The sequence below is a fragment of the Pongo abelii genome, chromosome 8 (assembly GCF_028885655.2).
Source record: "Pongo abelii isolate AG06213 chromosome 8, NHGRI_mPonAbe1-v2.0_pri, whole genome shotgun sequence".
Lineage (NCBI taxonomy): Eukaryota > Metazoa > Chordata > Mammalia > Primates > Hominidae > Pongo > Pongo abelii.
This window is the reverse complement of record NC_071993.2, coordinates 57,787,750-57,806,697: the sequence shown is the minus strand read 5'-3', so window position 1 is coordinate 57,806,697 and position 18,948 is coordinate 57,787,750. Positions and strand designations below refer to the sequence as shown.

General features: G+C 55.1%; 1 protein-coding gene and 1 long non-coding RNA gene across 4 annotated transcripts in view; both read right to left on the bottom strand.

The window, feature by feature from the left end:
- The window catches only part of GRID1 (glutamate ionotropic receptor delta type subunit 1), a 793,647-nt gene that overhangs the window by 762,711 nt on the left and 11,988 nt on the right, over positions 1 to 18,948 (bottom strand). The gene's annotated exons all lie outside the window — the stretch shown is intronic.
- On the bottom strand, positions 1,857 to 17,706 carry LOC134762046 (uncharacterized). The gene is made up of 2 exons (XR_010141530.1): positions 5,568 to 17,706; positions 1,857 to 5,340 (listed from the first exon to the last, which is right to left on the bottom strand). It is a non-coding gene; the product is annotated as an uncharacterized LOC134762046 (long non-coding RNA).

The following is an 18,948-nucleotide window of genomic DNA, read 5'->3' as shown; positions in this document are numbered from 1 at the left end:
CATGAAAGAACCCTTCTCCATCCTGCCCCACAACTGAGTAGACTGTGAAGGGACTGGGTATGCAGGCACCTGGCCTGATCCCAACACAGGGTAAACCCTTAGAGGGGCCCTCTCACCCTAGTCCAGCTGAGCATGGTTTCCATGGGGCCTAACCAGCCAGTGAAGGGGCGGGAATCCAGGAGTCACATGAACATCACACCTGTTGATCCCAAACATTGAAGACAGAAGGGCGGCAGGAGCTGCTCCACTCCACCTTTCTGAAGGCTGTGTCTATCACAGACAACTCTAGGTTCTCTCCTAGGAGTTTGATCACTTGTCCAGTGTTGTGTCTAAGAAGGAGATTGTTTCACAGTGTTTGCAATAAAGTGTACACAATAACACATAGAAACACAAATGGGGTGCACAATGGCAGAGACAGAGGCTAAAGGCTGATCACTGTAATCCCCAGCCCCTGGCCAAGCACACGCTTAAGAATTGGACAGGATTTCATGATGGAATGGAAGAACTGTGACATCCAGGAAACAGAAGCCTGGGAGTGGGGCCCTCCAAGAATGTCAATATTCCTTGCAGCAGTGGCACCCTGGGCTCCGGGTCTCCTCTAGAGCCCAAGCAGTCAGCTGAAGAAGAAATACAAGTGTATGTCCACAACCCGGCCTCCTCCACGGTGACAATTAATGCTGTTTCCCACCATCACCAGGTCCACACCTCCCCATATCCCTGCCATTCTCTGGGTGTCTGGAACCCCGTGGTGTCCCCACCCAGTAGGCTCCAGGGCTGGTTTTCATATCAGGTACTAAAGTGCAATCATTAGGTGACAAACCTCATTTGCCAGAAGGCAACATGCAGAGTCATAACCAGACCTGACTCCATGGGAACATGGCTATAAATTGTTTCTGACAGTTGTGTTATTTCATGTAAGCATCACCCACTCATCTGTAGGCATTTCCAGAAAGACCCTGACACACAGCCCTGCTGACTGCCTGGCCCATTCTCTTTTTTTTTTTTTTTTTGAGACGGAGTCTCGCTCTGTCGCCCAGGCTAGAGTGCAGTGGCGCGATCTCCGCTCACTGCAAGCTCTGCCTCCTGGGTTCACGCCATTCTCCTGCCTCAGCCTCCCGAGTAGCTGGGACTACAGGCACCCGCCACCAGGACGGCTAATTTTTGGTAGTTTTTTCTTTAGTAGAGACGGGGTTTCACTGTGTTAGCCAGGATGGTCTCCATCTCCTGACTTCGTGATTCGCCCGTCTCCGCCTCCCAAAGTGCTGGGATTACAAGCATGAGCCACCAGGCCCGGCCAGCCTGGCCCACTCTCTATCTGACCGACTCATCGACCAACACTAACCACAAGCCAGCCAGCAGGAACGCAGCCCATCCCCTATTAGGGAGGCCCCCCACGAGCCCAACGGCCACTCCAACCTGCATGTGGGCAGGACAGGACCAAAGGCTGCCTGGGAGTGTGGCTGTGCCATCCCAGGCAGGAGCTGGGAGGCTCTGATCCTTGACCTTGTGCGCTCAGGAGTCTGTAGCCAGGGCCTTCCCACAGGGACACCATCCTGTAAGGGGCAGACAGCTTTCAACCACACTAGGCCCCAGCTACAACACCACAGAAAGCCAGCACTCGGGGAGACACTGACCCGAGTCTAGACCCTCCCACGTCCTGAAATCAGGGAACTCCCATCAGTAGGGGTGGCCTAGACAGCCTGAAAACCGCAAGGGAGGACCCCAGAGGTCAATGTCTACAGCCATCAAGGAAGAACTGCTCCTGGTGGTGGCCTGGAAGTTACAGTTCTGAATGTCCAGCACAGTTTATTTGCTCACCTTATCCTGCTAACAGCCTTTCTCTTCCCTTTGGGAACTTCTCTTTTTTTTTTTTTTTTTTTTTTTTTTTTTTTTTTTTTTTGAGATGGAGTCTTGCTCTGTCCCCCAGGCTGGAGTGCAGTGACATGATCTCGGCTTACTGCAACCTCGGTCTCCCAGGTTCAAGCAATTCTCCTGCCTCAGCCTCCCGAGTACCTGGGATTACAGGCACCCACCACCACACCCGGCTAATTTTTGTATTATTAGTAGAGACGGGGTTTCGCCATGTTGGCCAGGCTGGTCTCAAACCCCTGACCTCAGGTGATCCATCTGCCTCGGCCTCCCAGAGTGCTGGGATTACAGGCCTGGGCCACCGTGCCTGGCCAGGAACTTCCTTCTAATTCCACCTGGTTTTGGAAAGAAGTGAGGCACATGGCTCGGGCTGGCCAATGAAAATACTCCTCCCTGATAACACTGATTGGCTCTTGGATGGGCACATGACCCAGACTGTGCCAGTCAGGATACTCCCATCCCTGGTAGCACTCACTGGTTCATGAATAGGCACATAACCCAGGCTGGGCCAATCAGGATATCCCTGTCCCTTGTTGCACTGATTGGTCATGGATAAGTCCTCTGAAGACCTCTTCCTTCAAGTGGAAAGGGAATGTGGTCTTTTCTCTGCCATTTTTGCTGAGCAGGAAGAGTGGATGACGTGGAAGGAGCCTGCACAAAATGAAGTCAAGCAAAGCCACAAAGAGATACTCCACAGCCCCGAATCCAGCCTGCCCTGAATCCCCTTTTGGCAAAGGCCAGGGTGAGTTGGATCTTTGTCCTGTACAACCGAAGAAACCACAGCTGGAATTCATTTGGAAAACTTGCTGGTCCCTCCCACCTGAGAGTCCACAGTACCAGCCTCCCAGGGGAGGAGGGAGTCTTGCTCTATCCCCCAGGCTGGAGTTCAGTGGCGCAATCTCGGCTCACTGCAACCTCCGCCTCCTGGGTTCAAACAATTCTCCTGCCTCAGCCTCCCGAGTAGCTGAGATTACAGGTGCACACCAACACACCCAGATAATTTTTGTGTTTTTAGTAGAGACAGGGTTTCGCCATGTTGGTCAGGCTGATCTTGAACTCCTGACCTCAAGTGATCCGCCTGCCTCGGCCTCCCAAAGTGCTAGGATTACAGGTGTGAGCCACCACGCCTGGCTCCCATTTTAATTCACACAAATACCCTGGGTATTTAATTCACACAAATACCTTGGGTGGCAGGGCCTATGCTTATCCCCATTTTATAGATGAGGAAAGTGAAGTTCAGAGAGCTTCAGTAAGTTACTTAAGGTCAAAAACTAGTCGGTGACAGAGCTGGGGTTCAGATCCAGCTGGTCTGCCTCCAAAGTGCTGTCTCTCACCTCCTCTCTCAATTCAAAGGCAAGCTCCAGGTGCCATGTCCACCCTGAACCCCAGCACCCAACACAGTGCCTGGTGTCTGGCCCAGACAAGACACCAGTGAACATCTGTGAAGTGAACAAATGCTCTCTGCCCTGCCACACCTGGACATCTCCTAGGAGCCTCCCAGGAATCCTGCACTTCCGAGAAACATCCCCTGAACTGCAGGGGAAGGCAGGGGAGGAGGAGGAGACATGGGGTGAGAGAAGCCACCAAGGCTGGCAGAGGCCAGGCCAGGACACCTCAAAGCCCCATGCGGGAAGCCTGGGGATTGGCACAGGCCTGCCCATGGGGAGTGGATTCGGTGATTAGCCAGTGCTGGCTCCACCTACACTAATTAACTTGCAGCTCCCAGGGGTGTGGTAGTTCCCACTGCACCCTGTGGCTGGGCTAGGCAGGCAGAACCACACCGCAGGATGCACACCAAGGAAGAAAGCTCAGGCCTTTGCCTCCCGCTGGGGAGGAGAACCTAGAGCCGGCCCTCAGGCATGGCCATGTGAGCAGCCTCCCAGGCAGTGAGGAGGCCAGCTGCACCTTTCTGAGGAACCCACGACAGCAAAGGAGGGAACGAGCAGAGTGGGGAGGCTGGGAGTCAGCAGACCAAAGTGACCTCAGGAAGAGGTGTCAAGGTCTGGGGTCTGGCAGCCAGCTCAGAGGTATTTAGTCCTCCATGCAACCTGCATTGATGGAACACCTGCTGTATGCAAGGCACGGCGCTAGAGATGAGGACCCAAAAGACAGCAATCCCTGCCCTCCTAAAGCTTCCACTTGGGATAGAGGTGAACGAACAACAACAAGGTTAACCCATCGTCCAGCCAAGTGGCCTATTAGAAGGAGATGAGAACTACGGAGAAAGACAGGCAGCGCCAGGAGGGTGGGAGGGGCGGCAGTGGGGTGGGGAGTAGGGTGAAATTCTGCATGGATCCCAGGGAAGAACTCACAGAGGCGGAGACAGCAGGGACTGGAGGAGGGGAGAGTGAGCCTCACAGATGAGGGAGGGAGAGTGCCCCCTGCAGCAGTTGGGAGGCTCCAGGGGAGAAGGTCAAGCAGCCAAGCAGCGGAATGGAAACCCCAGGAGCTGCTGAGCAAGGATAAGAGCAAGGGGTCACTCAGACACCCAGCTGAGAGCGCGGGGATGAAATGACGAGAGATGCATAGCAAGCAAAGCCCCGAACCAACAAAAAGTCAGTCAGCAACTCCAGGGGAAGCAAAATGTGGGACAGGAAAAGCTAAAGCAACGCTTCCCTAACTGGGCTGTGCTGTGTGTTGACACAGGCCTAATGCAGAAAACGTGCACCACGGATGTGACCAGACTGCAGAGCACCGTCATGACCCGCCACCCAGAGGGCAGGATACAGGGCACAGAGGGAGAGAGAGCCCGCGATTCCCCTCCTCTGAGGCGAGAAGCCAATACAGACGTCCACAAGGGGAATATCAAGGGGTGGAGCCAAGCATGCACTTGGGAACTCTGCAGGTGAATACTCCAGGGGCACAGCGGCCTCTGGGGGAGGAAAGCTGGGGAGGGGAGTCACTGTTTCTCTAGACCTTATAGAAGTCACGGGCTCTTGAAACTAGAAGGGGAGGAGGGAAGAAGGAAAAAGGCGAGATGGCCCTGCCTGCTGAAGTCCCCATGGCAGCCAGGGCCTACAAAGAGGGAGCAGAGCAACTGGATAAGGACTGGAGCGGGAAGCTGCCTGGAGGCGGTGGCCCTGGACAAACACCTGGAGGGTGTCAACGGAGGAAGAGAAAGGCCTTCACTCTGCCTCTCAGGAGCCTACTTCAGCTCAGGCCTCCTCCTAGTCAAGGACCACAGGCAGCCCCCAACCCTGTCCCCCTTGACGTTGGGCCTCTCTGTCCAGTCCCTACAGCAGACAGATCCAGGCCAGCTACTGTAATCCCCCGACTCTCAGAGGGAGCCCTGCCTTCCCCGACCCCCACTCGCCCTTCTGTCTTTACCTCCTCCTGGGCACTTGTCCTTTGGCCTCTGGCGTTTGCGTATGCTGTGTATCCTCCCTCCTCATTGTTCAGGTTTCATTTAAGAAACCCCCTGCTCCAGGGACTGTCCCTGATCCCCCAGGTCCATCCTTTCAACTTAGTCCCCTAAAACACAAAAACAAAGGGAGCAGAGTGCTTCTAGAGATAGTAAGAAAATCCTACCACCGACAGGGAGCTCTGGATGCCACAGAGCCTGCACTGCCCACTAAAAAGTCCCAGAGGATGGAGGAGAAGATGGGACTGGGATGAGGTCCTGGTGGGACCCTGGGTGCTCACACGGGTGCCCCTCCCTCACACATTTCCAGAAGGGCCCACTCAGGGAAATGCTTAACCTTAACCAAGGACCTTAAAGGTGGCTTTTCGGCAGCCAGTGAGGGTGAGCATCCTCCCCAACAGGGCTCACGGCCACGGCTTTCCCTCAGCCTGAGCACTCCCTCTCCTGCAGCTCCCAGATCTAGGCCCTCCTCACCAGCTGTAAATAACAGATACACTGAGAGAACGTGTCACAAAACCACGGCCACATTTCACAACATGTAGTCTGTTGCCATGAGCCTGGCATTTACATCTGCGGAGTTGGTGCCTCGGGCAGTGGGGTAGACACACAGCCCTGCCCCTCTTCCCAGCCCTATCTGCCCAGAGAGGGGCCCTGGGCTCAAAGGGCCTGGGCCGAGTGGCTTCCAAATGGGGTTTCCAGGCTCCTGAGCTGTGCGCCTGCAGTTCTTAGTCTGTGGAGCCCCAGTTGAGGGATCTGGCCTCAGGGACTTTCCAGGGAGCATCTTTGCCTTGGATTCTGTGCCAGAGTTTCCAAGCCCAGCCCAGGGATCAGGATTGTAGCGCGCTAATTCTAGAGGTTCTATCATGAGATGGGGAGCGAGTCCTGAGCTTGAGGTTCTCATCTGGGAGCTTTTAAAGAAGAGTCACCCTGGGCCCCTCCAACTGAGGGGCTGGTGTGACCTTCTGGGCCTCATCCACCTCTGCTTACTCCCGAGTTTTTGCAGAGACTTCCCACACTGTTGAAGGGCCCTCAGTCAATGGGGGCTCCAAACCAAGTGCTCCGTGTGTCCAGGAGCAGGGACAAGAGGGGAGTACTCAAATAGGCAGGTCACACGGCCCTCATGCTGTGGGCACTGCTGCACACAGCCAGTGTCAGAAACCAGAGAGGGCTGTAGCTCACAAAGGCCACACAGCAGTGCTGGGCCAGCCAGCAGGTCCAAGTCCAGGTCCCAGTGATGCCTCTACCCCAGGTCCAGAGAACCAAGAAGGAAGTGGGGTGGAAATCAAGATGAACCCCAGATCCTTTCCCAGTATACACACACCCCACTATGTCCTCACCCAAGGTCTGTCAAGCCTCAGAAGTCTTTTGGGCAACTTGGCTGGCCTAACTGGGATAGCCCAACCCAGTTAAGGGGCTGGCTGGGCCCTGTTAGATACCCAAGGGGGACTGAGACCCACGGGCTGGCCATGCCCCCAGGACAGAGTGGGGAGGGCAGGCCTGAGGGACATCCAGAGAACAGGAAGTTTGGCCCAGCTGGGCCCATCCTCCAGGAAGCCCTAGGGAGCCCACGCTGCTTCCCTGCCCAGGAGCAGCCTGAGTCGGGTAGCGATCTACCCCCTCCACGGCAGCATACCCCTCAGCATTGAGAGAGCTCCAGCAGTGGGCAAACCCTGTGCGCTGTGAGCCCCGGCCCGACAGCCCATTCCGGGGAAGGGCTGACCATTGAAAGGTCTTATTTGTCATAAATACAAATGTTTGTTCCTGTGAAAAGCACAGGCTCTTTAAAGATAAAGATCCTGGCGTTCCTTGCTGTATATGCCCAAGGCCAGGGCCAGTCCACAGTAGGCACTCAGGAAATGAATGAACAAATGAATGGACATTTCCTTTATACTATCCCCACTGAAGGATCAACAGAGGACTTTATGCAGCAGCCTTTCAGCCACGCAAATGTTCTCTCTGCTGATAGCACTCTCCATCACTTGTGCTCTTAAAACCTTGTTTTGGAGACGAGATGTTCAGAATTCTATCCAGGAATTAGGGTTGGGTTTTCTGCAGAGGGTTATTCACCTTCTTCTAACAGAACAGAACCTCCCAGTTCTCATCTTAAGCTACCTCACAGCAAATTTTCTGGATTTCTATATATAAAATAAATCATTTAACAAAAAAATCTGTATCTACAGTGTATGGAACAAAAGAAGATTTCAAAGCCCATTAACTCACAGAGATGGTATGTTACTGGGAGAATATGGGCTGTATAATTAAAACAATTTAAATCCGATTATAAGAACACAGTGGGCTTTACTGCCTGCCACCATCTCACTAATGGAAAGAAACCCAATATCTTGAGTTTTCTAAAATTACTGTAAAATTATGAATTAGAACACGTATGTACCATTGCTCCACTGCTCCGTATTACTGATAAAATGAGATGAAATATTCCTTGCAGAGAAATATTCCTTGCAGAGAACATAAGCCATTGTTGGCTCAGAGCTCTGCTGGGCATACACAGCCTCCGGTGGCTGAGGCCCCCAAGGTGGGAAAGGAGGTGGTCAGCCAGTGTGAGAGGATATCCTTTCTGGAGATCCCAGCCTTGAAGTTAATGAGGGGTGACTCCCCACACCTCCCTAGTGAACCATGGCACCCTGTGTCTGATGAGGGAGAGTCGCTGTCATGCAGGGGTATGGACAGAATGACAGTCATGGCCCAGCCAGGGACCCCGCCTTGTGCAGCACAAGTGTGTATTTCAGTCTGAACTGGGGGAGAATGTCCAGAGCTGTGATGAAGGAAATCAACAGTGAGAGCACCCCCACTAGCCAAGCACCTGCTGGGAGCCGGGGTGGGAAAGCACGTGGCCACGACCGGCCCTTGGCATTCCATCTCTGCATCATGAAGGGCCGCCGTTCATTGGCTGGCCCTAGCTGCCCCTTGGCACCACCCAGGAAGCTCTTAGAGAATACCAGTTCCTGGGCCCTTGCCCGGCTTGTTAAATCAGGCTCTCTGGGGTGGAGCCTGGGCACTGACACTTGCCTGAATTCCTGGGGCCTGGGTCTGCTGTGCCGACAGTGGCTGGCACTGGGTCAACCCTCAAGAGACATGTGGGCAGGGAACAAATGGGCACCCACTGTATGCACACCATGTCTTCAGACTCTCAAAACAATTCTTCAAGGTAGATGTGAGTATCCCCACCTACAGATGAGGAAACTAAGGCTCAGATACGTAGAGGAACAATGCACTGACTCACACAGCCAATAAGAGGCAGAAGAGGGACTCGGCCCAGCCACAGCACTGTCCAGTGTCAAAGATGATTCAGAGACTTCGCCCTATCCCACCTGACTTCCCCCAGCCAAGACTGGCCCACATGTGCCCCACACTGAACCAGAAGCTAGGGGAGGGGCAGGGACCAGCAAGAGCCAGGTGCTGCCTCTGAGGCCGTAGTGGTCTAGCAATGCCACCAGGTGCTAAGGAGAAATGGGGCACAGCCCCTCCTATACCAGCCTCTTTTGGGGCCAAAGTACACTTGTAGGATATAATTTACACACACCAGGAAAGCCCTGTCTTGACATCTGAATTTTACCATTAGGTCATTCTAAGAAGTCCGGCAGAATTCGGGTCTCTAGACAACTCTTGTGGCCCACATCACATCCTCTCTGCCACGTCTCCTCCTGTTGCTGCGGTGACTGGCTGCATATAGGCATCCCTGGGCAGCCCTCACCTCTGCTCAGCAGGGGACTCTCTGCTGGCACCAGGTGGGAACTGCCCAGCCAAGCTGCTGCACAAACCTGGAATAGCTGGGAAGGGAGCAGCACCGGGTCCCTCTGACCAGTGAGGAGTGGGCTGGTGGATAAATGCTCCCACTTTCACTGCCCAGATGGACAATCCAGATGCATGTTTTGTGGTTCCCTGGAGGGCCCCAGCAGGAACGAGCCCCAGTGGCCCACGGCAGTGACCAATCAGACTGGCCTTCCCTCCTGCCCTGATTCACACTTCCTCTTCCCTTGGCACATGTTCCAAAGTCCACTGCTGGTGCATGAGCCTTCATCTCAGATGTCTGACATGAAACATCTTCATCTTCATGTCTGCATGGAGGGGCCTCGGGCTGCCATATCTTATGAAATGCAGGTACCCTTGTCATAAGCCAGCACCATCTCAACAGTATATGTAATAAAGTCACTCAGAGTGGTGCAGCTTGGGTGGACAAGAACAGGGGCCCCTGGGGTGGAGAAGAGAGAGGCCTGGGGCTATCAGACCTACCACCAGGCCTTGGGCAAATTTGGGGGTCTAAGCCCTGCTCCCCATCCAGGGAGAAGCCAGCTAGCCTAGCAGCCTGCTCCTCCTCTCCCCTCTCTATGGCAGACCAGGCATCTGTGGCCATGGGAGGCAGAAGCCAGGCTTAGGGATGGGCCTCAGCCATGTAGAAGTCCTGAAACCTCCAAGAATGGTACACTCTGCACCTGGGATCCTCAGGGAGTGGCCCTGAATCCAGAGCACAGATGCCTGCAGAGACAGGGTTTGGGGAGCTGACTAGCCTGTGCAATTCTGCCATCCCCACAGGTCTCTCTCCTCACAGCTTAAGGGCCTAGATGGAGGCGCATGGCTCTGAGCCCCAACGATGTCCCCTCCAGTGGCCCACATCGTAGATCCTTTGATGCTCAGGGGTTCAGTCCTGAGCCACTTCTGCCTGTACCAGAGGGAAGCCCTAAGGCCCCTGCAGACTTTGCCAGGATGTCAGCACCTCCTCCATCTATGCCCAGGGACCCTGGATGGCTCACCTCTGAGCCCTAGCTCCAGCTATGCCACTGCCTGGAGTGCCTGCCTCCCTTTCTTCACCTGACCCACCACTGTTCCACACTTAAGACTCAGCTCAGAAGTCACTTCTTCCAGGAAGCCTCCCCTGGTTAACCCCAAGCCCAGGCTAGGTTAGGCACCACCCCTGTGCTCCCACACCCCTGTGCTCCCACACCCCTGGGCAGGCTTCATTCTCTTGTAGCATGCTTCACATTCTTAGGCCACTCGTCTGTCCCTGCCACACCCAGCTAGTGGCCATAGTATGCAGAGTGTTCAGACCCGCTGCTGGGTGTGGCCTGCCAGGGCAACTCCAGCACATGGGCTCTGCCAGCTGGAAACACCCTCTCCGCCCCAGCCCACCTCACACCCCTTAAGAAGGCTCACGTTTCTTCTTGGACCACCACCACCTGCTTTCTCCAGCTGAAGTTAATAATTTTAAAGTAATTAAGTCTAGCAAACCGTAACCGACAAAGTAGGGACTGGTGCTGGCCGGCAGAGCTGCCATAGCCTCATCTCTGCCGAGGCCTGTGTTTGGAGGGCAGCTGGGTGGGGCCTGGCCCCAGGTCCACCCCCCCAGGGCCCGACCATCCTGTAGCAGAGATAAACGTCTCTGAGTAGCCAGCCGCCTAATGAGACTGTCAGGGGACTTCTTAATGAGATTAGGCAGGACCGTAGCTCTGCCTCACAGTGCGAGGATTTCTATTCAATTAATCGGTCAGAGCGGAGCAGGCGCTGCCCAGGAGGCAGGAGCCAGGCCCTTGCTGATAAGGCAGCCACCTCCCAGCAGCAGCTCAGCTTCCTGAAGTCCACAGCAGCCCCAGGCATTGGCCCCACTAGGCAAAAGGATAAACACAGGCTGGCCAGGAGGATGGGGCAAGGCTGCTGGCCCAGGACTCCTCCTTGTCCGTTGGAACCTGGAGGGGGCTCTCAGGGTTCCCCACAAATGTGCCCATTGGGAGGAATAAAGCAGAGATCCCCACCCACAATGTATGCATGGGGTAAGGAGAGGCCTCCTGGCTGGGGAAGACTGAAACCAGGAACAAGAGCACACATGGCAGCTACATAGTGAGGGCTATGTGTGAGAAGCCCAGACCCCGTACCCTGCGTGAACACCGAGCACAGGTGTCATCCTGCGGGCTGGCACATGTCCCTTACCCCAGAAAGCCTACCCTAACTGCCCAGCCCCACCCTTCTGCCCTGCCCCACACACCCATGGACACACCACAGAGCTCATAGCCTGGCCCTTCCCTTCCTTACTCTCCTGTCCCCAAAGAGGTTTCCAGCCAGCACTCTTTGGGTCTCCTGGAGCTTGCCGGAACAACTGTCACCAGGTATTGCCCTGAGGCTCCCAGTCCAATCCCCCCTTAACATGACAGGCCACATTCCAAGTGCCTGTGGCAGAGAAGCCCCCAGCTGGACACTGCTGCAGTCTCGGCATCCTTTCTCTTCCTCTCCAGGTGACCCCATCCCCATCTACCGTGCCTCTTTCACTCTCAGTCCAGGGACTGGGCAGCCCCCACCAGTCTGACAATCAGGGTGTTCTACTCCTTGGGCACCAGGATTGATTCAGGGAGGAAGTGATTCAGCCCCATACCAGCCCAGTGAGCTGCAGTCCTGGGACTCCTGTGAGACTCTTATTAAATAATCCCCCTCTTCCAGGGGCAAGTGGCCAGGGGGCTGGGCTCATTAGACATCAGCCTGCAACAGGCAGGAGGCTGCCCAGAAAGGAAACCACCCAGGAGAGAGCAGGGACAAGGGGTGTGGAGACGGAGGCAGAGTCCTGTGGATGCCATTTGGGCCTTGGATCCAGCCATGCCTGAAGCGATGCAGCCTCTGGCCTTTTCTACCACATGGCCTAATAATGATCCCTGTTTTGCTTAGGCCTAAATGAGGGTTTCTGACACCAGCATGATTAATATGACAACATGGAGGGTGATTTCAGATCCACAGCAGGTTTCCCTGGAGGCAATAGTCTCAGATGGTCCACTTTAGCGTTCTGACAAACCTACACGTGGGCCACAACTTCCCCACAGGCCATAAGAGGCAGAAACCCCTACGTGCCACAGGGTGCGAGGCTCAGCCACCTTCCCCATCGTCCCAGTGGGGACCTCCCAGCATATCTAGACAGGCTCCCCCAGGAAGGGGCTCTCTGGGAAGATGACCCCTGGACCACCTATCACTGGGGTCTCAGTCCAACAGCAGGTGTGCACTGTAAGCTCTCTGGGACACACAAGTGTGCATGCAGTATGTGTGTGCAGGTCCTCGTGTGTACTTGTCAGAGGTCCAGTCAGGCAGCCACTCAACAAACATTTGTTCCACCCCTGCATGTGCCTAGGCCTGTACAGGCCTGGGAGTCCCAAGATGAGGAGTTCATGGTGCTGGTGCTCACAGACTTCAAAGGTGCATGTAGAAGCCAGACACCAAAGACACAATGAATGGCACGGCAGCAATGAGGCGGCCCCAGCCCAGGCAGAGGAAGCAGAGTGGCCAGGAAAGGCCTCCTGAAGAGCGTACAGAACTGAGACTGGCATGAGACAGGGCTCTGTGGCACAGGGTGCATGGGTGGAGGCAACCAGGAGAGAGCAGACTGGATGCCAGGCCAGAGGCCAGACCACGAGAACTTGAATGCTGAACACAGGTGTGACCCTGCAGGCCAGCAGCCACAGGGGCCTGGTGTCGGGAAGATGCCCTGGGGAGCTCTGAGGGGCAAGGCTGAGTGGGGGCCCATCTGCTATGTGCCAGTGCCTGGGCTGGCATGCAAGGCCCTGGCACATCCACGCACGTAGCACGTCCACGTGACAGCGTCCCAGGGCAAGGCCAAGGCAGAGCCGCATGCATGCCCCTGCTGGCTGCACCTGACATCCAGGAGCTCCCAGGAGCACTCACCAGTGCCAATCAGTGCATGCTGAGACTCATCACAGACCTCGCTGTCCTGCCTTTAACAACGTTAATTTTCTGGCAGGAGCTAAGTAGCCTAAAGCAGTGGACCCCATCCTGGCTGCACTCATGCAGGCTTCTCCTAAGAAAGCTTGAGCGTGAACAACTACAGAGCTTCAAAGCCCTTCTAGCTTCTGCTCACCAGGAAGGGTCCCGCTCCTGCTTCCTCAGAGGCCAGCGTGGTGGCAGCAGTGGCTGCTGGCTACGTCCTCACAGACAGGCAATGGTCAGCAGCTCCTGGAGCGCGGAGGAGCCACTGGTGGGAGCCGGTGGGCAATACCTCCCTGCGAAGCTCACAGCTGTCAGGCTCGCTGCCCTAGACCTGCAACAGCTCCTCCCCTTCCCGCCCAGGGACCCTTTCCCCTGCCCTGGCCAGAAAGAGGCAGTGGCCAGGACCATGTCAGCCCCATTTCACCCATGGAGGCTGCTGGGGGAAGAGGGGCTCCTAAGCCCACCAGAAAATTCCCGGGTGGGAGAAGAGAAGAGAAACCCAGGTTCTGGTGCACAAGCTCATACCGCCAGCACCTGGAGCTCGGGTGAGCTTCTATTTCTTCTGCACAACTTCTCCACTCACCCCCAACTACCCTCTCCCGCCGGCACAGGCACACCTCAGGCATACAGAGGCATGGGTCCTCCAGAACTTCCCCACTCCAGCCAGTGCGTGTTGGAAACATCTCCAGCGTGGTTCTCCCCTTTGCACATGGCCTTGGAAGCCCTCACATAAATAGCCATTACCAGGGAGAGGCAGTGCCATCAGCTCCCATCTTTTCTTGCCAGAAAGATCTTCAGTGCAGAAGCTGACCAGGAGGGAAGGGCTAGCACAGGCGGAACCACAGGGGGCAGGACAGGGCTGCTATACATGCAGCTGTGCGACCCCAAGTGGTCCTGAGAAAGAACACCGGACAAGGAGCAGCAGCATGCAGAGGTTGCAGAGAGCAGAGGTCCCATGAGTCCCTCCATCCTGTCGCCCGTCCAGGGACTTTTACTGAACACCTCCAACCAGGCACATACCAGGCTTGGCTCTGGGGACTTGGCAGTAAACAAGACAGGCACTTCTCTGCCCTCACAAACCTGATGGCCCTCACAAATAAATTAGTAACATCATTGCCGATGAGGAAGCCTGCAAAGAAGGAAAAGAACATTTTGGTAGAGTAATAGGGGCCCTACTTGGAGCCAAGGGGAGCTTCTCTGAGGAGGTAAGATCAGAGGCATAGCCAAAGGCTGAGAACGGGCCCAGCATGCAAAGAGCCTTCCAGATAGTAGGAACGGCATGTGCAAAGGCCCCAGGGTAGATGCATGCTTGGCTTGTTGGAGAGATGGGGAAAAGGCCAGTGTGGCCAGATCAGTGAAGTCAAGAGAAGTGGCGGCTGAGACACAGGTAAGATCAGCTTTTGTCGGGGTCCTTGGGGACTTGCGGCCCTGGCGAGGGGTCTGGATTTGATTCTTAGTGCGATGGGGAGCCATTGAAGGGTTTCAGCAGGAGAGGGAGGTGGTTAGATTGATTTTTCAGATAACTCTGGCTGCTATATGGACAATGTCCTGGAGGGGAGGGAGGGCAGAGGCAGGGGGACACAGGGAAGTGACCTCAAGTGTCCAGGCTGGGGCTGGGGAGATGGCAGTGGAGGTGGAGAGAACCACACAAAAGCCAGGTGCATAGTGGGAGGCCCAGCAGGTACAAGGAGAGCACCGGCTTGGCTGCCAGTCCTTCACATTCCCTAAGCAATCCCTGCTTCACTTTGCTTTCTGTGTCATTCCCTGTACTGCCCAGGATTGTCCTGAGATGATGCCCAGACAGCCCTGGACAGTTTGTAATGTATTGGTAGACACCTCTGCCTTTTTTAAAATTGATGTATAGTAATTGTACATATTTATGGGGTACAGAGTGATATTTCAATACATGCGTACAATGTGTAATGATCACATCAGGTAATTAGCATATCCATCACCTCAAACATTCATCATTTCTTTGTGTTGAGAACATCCAAATTCCTCTCTTCTAGCTGTTTGAAAATATACAATAAATTATTGTTAATTATGGTCACCCTGCAGTGCTCTAGACCACTAGAACTTATGCCTCCTAACCAGCTGTAACTTTGTGTCCCTTAACCATCTTCTCCCTATCCTCCCTCCCCCTGCCCTGCCCAGTCTCTAGTAACCTGTATTCTACTCTCTACTTCTATGAGTTCAATGTGTTTAGCTCCCACATGAGTGAGAACATGCAGATGCCTCTGCTTTTGAACAGGCAATCACCAGGAGCCTGCAGTACGGCAGACGCTGCCAAGCTCACTGCATTCCTTTACCCAGTGAGATTCCTGGGCCAGCTGCAAGCGCCACTCAGGTGACTGTCCGTGAGACTTCTACAATGAAAGGAGGATCAGCTGAAATGGCTCCAGGACCCCAGCCGACTCCGGCATCCTGTGGCTCCATGAAACATGCACAAGACGGTGTATGTGGATAGAAAAAGTGTGCAGGACTGAGTCAGGTGCAGACACACACGGGCTAATGGGATTTCTGGGATTCTTGCAGCACACGTAGGAGCTGGTCTGTGACCCAGGGTCAAGCCACAGGGCAGGCTGGGGAGGTGGGCTGAGGGATCAATGGGTCCAGCCTGCTGGATATTTCTGAGGTCGGTGAGGGCAGCACAGGCCCCCCTACAAGGTGGCTGGGGCTGGGAAAGACAGCCAGCCCTCTAGAAAGATTCGCAGAGCTCTGAGCACACTGGACTAAAGGAGTCAGTGTACAGACCGCATTTGGAGTCAAATAGCCAACTGCATGAGCATTGGCAGGGGTGTCTGATGCACCCCCTTTTCTTGGAAGAAGATCCCAGAGCCTGAGGATCAGAGGCTCACCCACAGCCACAGCAGGCAGTGATTTGGGAAGCCAGTGTCCTCTTGGGCTTCATCAACATCAGCAGAGCATCCAGAACAAGCAGTGACCATCCCCATCCCTCTGCACTGGCCAGGTGACATCATGAGGACAATAACTGTAGCTGTTCTTTACTGAGCTCCTCCTTGGTGCCAGGCACATGCTAAGTCCTCTGTAGTCGTTACTTCATTTGTTCCCGAAGACAGCCCATTAAGTGGGGGCAGCAGTATCCCAAGTGTACAGGAAGGAACACTGAGGCTTTGTGAGTTACGTCCCTTGTTTAGGTACACCAGAGACCCTGTGTGTTAAGAGGGGCAGTGACAAAAGGGGCCAGGCGCGGTGGCTCACGCCTGTAATCCCAGCACTTTAGGAGGCCGAGGCGAGTGTTTCACAAGGTAAGGAGTTCGAGACCAGCCTGACCAACATGGTGAAACCCCGTCTCTACTAAAAATACAGCTCAGCATAAAGACTGGTCCGAGATGAGAGTCACCCATCCTCAGAGGTACATGGATCTTCAGCTCATGTGGTCCAAGGCTAGATTTGAGAAATTTGGGCACTGTAGCCCTAAGAAGGCAGGGCTGGTCCATGCTCCCTCAGGCAGTCAGTACTTGGCCAGATCTAGCCCCAGGCCAGGGTTTGCTCACAGCCCTTCCCCTCCTGTCTTAGTCTGCTCTGGCTGCTACAACAAAACACCACAGACAGGTGGATTAAACAACAGACGAATTTATTTTCTCAACAGACAGTTCTGGAAGCTGAAAGTCCAAGATCAGGGTGCCAGCATGGTTGGTTCCTGGTGAGGGCTGTCTTCCTGGCTTGCAGACGGCTGCCTTCTTGCTGCATCCTCACACAGCAGAGAGACACAGCAAGCTCTCTGGTGTCTCTTCTTATAAGGCCACTAATCCCATCATGAGGACCCCACCCTCATGACCCCATCTAAACCTAATTACCTCCCAAGGCCCTGCCTGCAATGCCATCACATTGGGGGTTAAGGGCTTTGACATAATATTAGGGAAAACAAACATTCAGTCCATAACACTTCTAGACCTTCCCCCAGTCTGGCCTTGGCTTTGCATGGCCCCCTCAGCTCTGGACACAAGAACTCTGGCATTTGCTGACCTGTATAGCTGAGACCCCAAGAGGGCCACTCCCTGGGGTGGGCAGGCAAACTGGCTCCCTCTCATCCCACTAGCATGATGCTGAGATGCTACACGGGATACTGACAATGAAAAAACACCTAAGGTGCTGTCCACAGCCTCCTCCTGACCTTGGCCAAGTTAAGTGACCACCACTGCAATGACCATCCCATTGGATGATCTCTGAGGGCCCTGGGGTCAGGCCTACACATCTGAGGCCAGGAATGTGCCCCAGGAGGGAGAGGAAAATGTATTTATTGAGTGTGCACTACAAACTGCCCTTAGAGCTGAGGATATCACAGAGAACAAAAGCGACCGAGTCCCTCCCTCCCCACAGCCCACAAACTCCAGGAGACATCACCAACAAGTCAAAGGAAACACAAGGCAAGGGGAGCACATGACCAGGCCAGTCTCCTGTGGGTGCTGGGATGCACCCTGAGGATGCCACCTCCCAACTGGGACCTCAGGTGAGTCCAGGAGGAGTGTGAGGGGGCTAGCGGAGCTCTGAGCAGCAGCTGGAAGTCTTGGCTCTTTCTGCTGAACATGCCCAGGCAGCATGGGTGTCTGCAACAGTCTCCTTGTGTGTCTATGCATGTGTGTACATACACACCTGCTTAGCACTGCCCACCACACCAGAGCCCCCAGAAGCCCTTTGGAGGGCTGAGCCATCACACTGCTGGACTGTCCAGGGCACCTATGGCCATGTTCCTCCTGGAACAGGAGGAACCCGTTCCAGCAGTGTGATGGCTCAGCCCTCCAAAGCCTTTATCAGGTGCACAGTAGATGCCCTGAGCTGAAGCGCAGGTCCCTTCGCAGAGCTGGGCCCCAGCAGCAAGCCCTGGGCCAGCTACAGTTGGGGTTCTGTGATAAGGAGAGACCCACCCTCGGCTCTCCAGGCCCAGGCTGGCAAACTGCAGGCCTTGGGGGCGGCCCACGGGGTTGTTTTAGTTATGAGAGCCCTGTGGGAGAGGTGAGTGAGGGCAGGTACCCTGGAAGCCTCCTGGGACAGAGGAGGACCAGCATTGGATGTTACAGCCATGGCAGGGAAGGGGTCAGGAGCCCTAGAGCCCAGCCGAATCAAGGCCACCTCAGCATCTGACACTGGCCACTGGAGATGGGGCACTGTTGGGAGGTGGACTCAGCCCAGAGCTCAGGTCAGGTCTCAGAGCTTTGAGCCCAGAGCCCAGACCAGAGGCCAGAGTGGGGCCACTCCATTGCTCACCACACCTCTGGGCACTCAGATGGAAAGGCAGAAGAAGGCCCACGGCCCCAGGCCAGGAGCGGAGCCATTGCAGGACCTCAAGTCTCCACCTTGGACTGAGAAGGAAGAGCGCCATGGGGGACAGAGAGCAAGGAGACGGCCTTCCAGGCCAGGCCAGGACCCAATTTATAGGGGCACAGGCCACAGCAGAGCCAGACCATGGGTGGGCTGGGCCCAGAGCTCCAGGCAGCAAGGCCGGTGTCTCAGCCCTGACCTGGGGGTTGCTAGTACCCAGACAGGACCCAGAGACCAAGAGGTGTTGTGTACCTTGGCAGGGTCCCAGGAGGATGGAAAACATGGTGGCCAGGACACAACAAGAACGAATGCCTGCTGAGCATACTATGTGCCAGCACCCATGCCCTCGATGGGAGAATGAGCCCCAAGGAGCTAAGCACCCCTCTCTCGGGCACCATGGTGGACTGTTGATCACCACAGCCTCCCTCCTGCTGGCCATACATCCTCTCTAGATCCACCACCACAACCCCAAGGCAGGCCCATTTCGCAGATGTTGAGACTGAGGGTCAGAGAGGGAATGCAATCTGTTCAAGACCACACAGATAATCAGTCAGATTTGGGAACTGAACCCACACCTGCCTGACCCCTTTCCACCAAATAGAGCAAGGTAGGCCTGCCCTATGGCCAGGTCCTGGGGAGGCAGGGGCAGGCCAGTGGGATTCTGGCCACTCCATGCACTCAGAGCAGACAAGGCCACAGCAAGATGGAAATATTGTGCCGTG